At 36.2% G+C, this 6,000-nt stretch overlaps 1 protein-coding gene across 2 annotated transcripts in view; it reads right to left on the reverse strand.

Annotated features, from left to right (window-relative positions):
• Positions 1-6,000, reverse strand: part of LOC149079918 (uncharacterized) — a 34,138-nt gene extending 28,138 nt beyond the window's left edge. The window contains exon 1 of one of the 2 annotated variants that reach the window (XM_089238805.1): positions 5,826-6,000. The gene's annotated coding sequence lies outside the window, so the exon portion shown is untranslated. The remainder of the gene's footprint in view (positions 1-5,825) is intronic. The other variant, XM_089238804.1, reaches the window with a different exon arrangement.

Below are 6,000 nucleotides of genomic sequence, written 5' to 3' on the forward strand. Positions count from 1 at the left end.
TGTGCTAAGATACTTTAGTGATACCACAAAATGATAAGTCGCATGCAACGTCAGCGAAAGAGCAACGAAAAAATTGCAAGGAAGTGCGATTATAAAGGATTGTAACGCTGTGAAACTCTACGTAGACTCAGAACGGGCTTAAATATTTTTTTTAATAAAAAAGAAAAGAAAAATTTTGTTGCGTAATCCCAATACCCTGTTATAGTGTTGCTATGCATTTACAGAATATAAACGCTTCTTTTCGCCAATAAATTAATGAGAAAAGTACAATACACATACAGTGAAACATCGATATAACGATTGTCAGCAGACTAAGAAAAAACATCGCTGTAGAGGGATTATTGCTATATCGAGAGGCAGCCGATTAACATTAGAATATAGACATTTCCAAACAATACTTGAAAAATATCATTGTATCAAGTGCCATTTTAGCGAGGTTCCACAGCAATAGGAAAAATGAACTTCTAAATATGTTCTGTGACCACGACAGGGAGAAAAAAATAGCCAATACTGTAACAAAAGAACAGGTACTGAAGTTGAGCGTGTATTAGTAAAGAATAGGATCACTGAGGAATAGGTGTAGCCAACCTATCACTTGGATGAAGTCCACCAACCACGCCTTCTCTGTCGTCCTGCATGTTTGATGGGGGGAATAGCACTACTTGAGATAAAGAAACTTCGCCATTTTACAAGTATTTTTCCGTATAACCTCACGCCATTTTTCAAATAGAAATCGAAAAACCTTTCACCGCTCAACCGGTTAACAGGGTTCGAACCTGGATCCTCAAGATGACAGAGTAGAATTCAGCAAGATGCCCACATGACCATACAGCGACAATCACTAATGATAATAAGATGCAGAATACAGAATTAAGAAATTAAAGATTTCTTTTATTTTTCTTAAAAAACCTCAACCACAGATTTGAGAATGAAATGAGAGAAGCCATTGTTACAAAAATTATGTAAATAGTGATTATTTATCATTTATTATGTCATCTTTCACCTGTAAATAATTGGCAATGTAATTCTCTTTAAATGCTGCCAAGTTGGCACGTTTGGCAACAGCTCCGATTCTGCAAATGTAATTATGCCAAACCAGAAATATAAAGATGTCACGAATCATCAAGATCATTCTAGGTCTGTTTCGCCTTTATAAGTGGCGCAACTTTTCTGGAACTAAGGAGTTGTAAAATTTTAGTCAGAAGACAAGGTCTTATTTATAAATCACTCTCTATTTATCTGTTGTATTTCGAAGCCACTGCTTGTAAATATGTATATATATATGTGTGTGTTTTGTGAATAAATCTGTGATGTCCTGCATTTTGTTTCATCCTCTGCTTATTTCAAGGACTTCTGAGAGAAAATTATCCAAAACACTATCATGAAAAAAAACAGCAAATGGGAATTAATTTCATTCTTATAGCCTTCAGAAGTATCACAAACATTTTTCAGTTTTTAAATTTAGTGACAAGTTTTTTCTTTTCCATTTCATAACTTCCCATGAATTTTCTAATAATTTTGTGTTCTTTCAAATTGAACATGCTTTCTGTTTGTCACTGTTTCATCTTGTGCATGCTTTTTTTTAAATGATATTTTGTTTTTTTTACTCCTGCCTCTTGCATGAATCATCCCGTGACCTTAGAACAGGGTTGGGTTTTTGGGCTCAACCAAAGTAGAGCTGACAAGACTTGAAGACTTGATACCCAAAGCATTTGTTTTGCACGTTTGAATACAGCTTCAATTGGAAAACCATTGCATTATAAATGCTAGTAAATGTACCAGGGTTGGGGTTTTGGACAGGACACGTGGGATAAACTGTCTAAAACTATCCAAAAGTGTCTGAAACTGTCCAAAACCTCTAAGTTTCAAAATGTTATGTGGAAACCTTTGGATTTTTTGGGGGTTTTTTCATGATACTAACATATTTAAAAAAAAATACTAGCAGAAAATAAAATTAAATCAAAAATATTTCAAAAAGGTGTCATTTGGTTTTTTTTCTAAGTTGTTTCGCCAAATTTATGGTTTTAGGCTGGAAATCTGATAGTAAATTAATATCTATATATATAAAATTGATTTTCAGTCTGTCTGTCAGTGTGTGTATACAAATCTACAATTTTAGATCGATCGTCGCCAAATTTTGCATATATACCAAATGAGACCAGACTTAAACAATAGGCTACTTTAAAATTTCGTCAGAGCAGGGCAAGTGTTCTAAATGGGCGAAAAACTGTCGGGCAACAATGGTTTTTGGGCCCCAACAATCACTTTCAGAACGTTTACTTTGGTTACCGTGGTTCTCTAGCAATGCGTTTCAGACCTGTATATGCCTTTACAATGGTTTGTCACTTCTTTAATCCTGTTAGTATATGTATAATAGTTTATGCCTTTATAATGGTTTGCCACATGTTCAATACTCTCAGTAATGAGGCTTTTTGAATAGACATCATCATCAGCATCACTTTGAGGGTCAGGAAAAGGGGGATCCTCATAGAAATCAGTATTAAAATTGCCGATTTTACTGTAGAAATGCAGAAATTTGGTGGAGTTTTCTGTCACATCAATAATTTTAAAAATTGTATTGAATTCTCGATTTCTGAAACACATTGAGTTCGCTTAGAGATATACGAAGCCCAGGAGATTAAATATGAAATAATTAGCCAGACCTACTTCTGAGTTGGATATCCATGTAATAACATTTTGATTTAAACTTTTTATTTATATCTTCTCAAACATGAAAATTAAGTTCTCCGTGTTGTCTTTTAATATTCAACTGCATAAATGGATATAGTTTAGGATGTTTTAAAATTAATTATGGGCCCGTAAAGTACATTGAAGAAATTCCACAGCTTTAACTAAGCATTGTTTGGAAGCAGAAACAGACAGATGGATAACTTGAAGTTCGGGGGGGGGGGGGGGGAAGAATCGAAATAGTTAACGCCCCTTAAGAAAGAAAAAAAAGTATTCATTTCTATGTTTCTTTAAATCTAGATTTCTTTATTTCATGATTCGCGCAGGAAGTCGCCATATTGATTAACTTAGACACGATTTGCATGTCCCTCAAAGAAAGAGGGAGATATCATGTGATCCAAACAGCCTCATTGAAGAAAACCCGGGCAGCGCCGGGTATTATAGCTAGTCTCATATAACTGTTTAAATAAACACTGTTTTCAATTCTTTAGTTTGTTGTAAATGTTATTTCTACACTCATGTCCATAAATTGAGGATAATGCCAGCTCCGGCAAATAAAGGTTCAGAAACAAAACAAACGTTACTTATTCATAAAGCCCATTTATTAAACAAAAGATAAAGAACAAAAACGATGGTGTATGTATGATACCATTCATAAAAACTATGATTTTTGTTCCCTGGAGCAATTGTAAAAAATATCTCCTTTACAAAAACTTACTATTACATGGTTGGTATGATGGTTAATACATTGTATGTCTCCCATGCGATGAAATACAGTCCGTACAATGCCTAGGCATGCTGAGTATCAAATTATCGATCTGATCTTGGGGAAGATCACTCCACTCAGCAAGCAATGCTCTCTGAAGTTCTGGTACACATGTAGGAGGTAGGCATGCGTATGCAAACAAACAGATATGGAACCAATCAGAGTACGGCAACGCCTATATAACAAAACAAGTGTCTGGCATAGTTGTTAGATCGGTTACTGCTGCTGCAATGGCAGGTTATCGAGATTTAAGTGAGTTTGAACGTGGTGTTATAGTCGGCGCACGAGAGATGGGACATAGCATCTCAGAGGTAGCAATGAAATTTGGATTTTCACGTACAACCATTTCACGGGTGTACCATGAATATCGGGAATACGGTAAAAAATTAAATCTACGACATCGCTGCGGCCGGAAAAAGATCATGCAAGAGCGGGACCAACGACGACTGACGAGAATCATTAAACGTGACAGACGTGCAACCCTTCCGCAAATTGCTGCAGATTTCAATGCTCGGCCATCAAGAAGTGTCAGCGTGCGAACCATTCAACGAAACATCATCGATATGGGCTTTCGGAGCCGAAGGCTTACTCGTGTACCCTTGATGACTGCACGACACAAAGCTTTACACCTCGCCTGGGCCCGACAACACAGACATTAGACTGTTTAGAACTGGAAACACATTGCCTGGTCTGACGAGTCTCGGTTCCAATTGCTTCGAGCTGATGGACGTGTACGGGTATGGAGACAACCTCACGAATCCATGGACCCTACATGTCAACAGGGGACTTTTCAGGAAATTTTTAAAATTCCCTGATTAGTTGTATCCCAGAAGATGATTACGCCATGTCATCAGACTTTGCCAAAAAACTCTCTGCAATAGTGAGGAAAATTCGTGAAAGTCTACTAAGAGAAGATTCTTCTTCTTGTTTATTAGTTATCTATCAAAACATCATCAAGTGCTGGTTTCACGTTTTCCACAAGTTTCATGTATGTATGTATATATATATTTATATATATACCATTTTTAATGTATTTTTAAAAGCCTAAATGACGGGCCTGCCTCACTCCAACTCTGGTCATATATCACCATGCGGTAATTTCCAACTAGTGAAGTTGATTGGGAAATGAAAGTGCCCTCTATGGGGTGGTCGCAGAACTTGTTTCTGACGTTCTATGCTCGGATTCGAACCCGTGGATCTTGACAGCAACCTTCATAGTGGAAGGTGAGGATCTTACCACTGTGCCACTCGGGCGCTAATCCCCCATGCACTGTTTCCTGACGTGTTTATCTGTGACATTTCTCCAAGATTTCTACAAGTATGCCAACTCGACGTAGTCCCCACGATTCTTTCCTCACCTATGGCTGATTTACATAATTTTTTTAATACAATGATGTTAAACAATTTTGTATTTTGAGAATTTTGCGCCAACATTGTTTTCATGTGTATGAAAAAAAAAATTCACTTCTAATTTGACCATATTTGCAATTGTGTAACTTTTTTTTATTCTCAAGTCTGGATTCCAATATCCATCCTGTCAGCACCTAATTCGATCATTACATTTTTTTTTTTTCAGTATTTTCGTGTCTGAATGAATAAGTCAATGCTATATTTTAATTCCACCTCTGAAAATTTTTATTGTTTTGTCAGGCCTAAACTCCCTGTCCTGTTTGTGTTTCTTCCCTGTCTTGATCTTAAGTACAGTAGAGGTAGGATCTTGCCCCTTTTTTTGTTAATTTGTGTCATTGGTGAGTGTTTGGTTCAAACTACAATTTAAAGAGATTTCACCCTTAAATTACACATAGCAATGTACATTGTCTCCTAGAGAGAGCTCTCACGACGGATGAACCACGATAGAGGGGTCTTCTCTTATTACCATAATAGAGAAAATCCTCCCATTAGCAGATTAGACCCAAGTCACCTATTCATATTTCAATTTTAACTTTAATAAACGAAATTCTGATAAAAGGGCAGCGAAATTCGCCGCCTGGCAGTCAAGTGGTTAGTGAACTAGCTTCTCACTGGGCAGGTCTGGGTTCGAATCCTGCTTCGGGCATGGATGTTTACTAACACTAACAAATTCCCTGGACGGATCATGCTGATCCCTTGGGAATACGTGAAGATCACGTTATTATTATTATAAGAAACACTTGGACACTTGAAAGCCTCCAAATAAGTTAACAGGTCGATTTAACCACTCAAGAAGTGATTAAACTTTACAAGAAACTACCATATAAAAAATACACCCTTTAAACATTGCTTCATGTCTTAATATTGTTCTGTGTGTGCGTGAATAACTGTAAATGAGAAAATAAATTAAACAAATTTGGTAAAATAAAAATCAAATAATTTATTAAGAAATAAATCTTACCACTTTCTCAGTAACTCAACTTTTTAAGTTGTAACCATAGGACAGATTAGTTTTAAATTTTTCATGTTGCTTAGCTTTTAGTTAGATTCTCACACACAACACATACAAAACATCATACTTATTTCCTGTCAGTTACAGCTTTTAAGGTTTTCTTGCCAAAAATGTTGATCCAATC

Source organism: Pholcus phalangioides, unplaced genomic scaffold (genome assembly GCF_987345545.1).
Source record: "Pholcus phalangioides strain wild (caught in Gottingen) unplaced genomic scaffold, Ppha-v1.0 ptg000011l_1, whole genome shotgun sequence".
NCBI lineage: Eukaryota > Metazoa > Arthropoda > Arachnida > Araneae > Pholcidae > Pholcus > Pholcus phalangioides.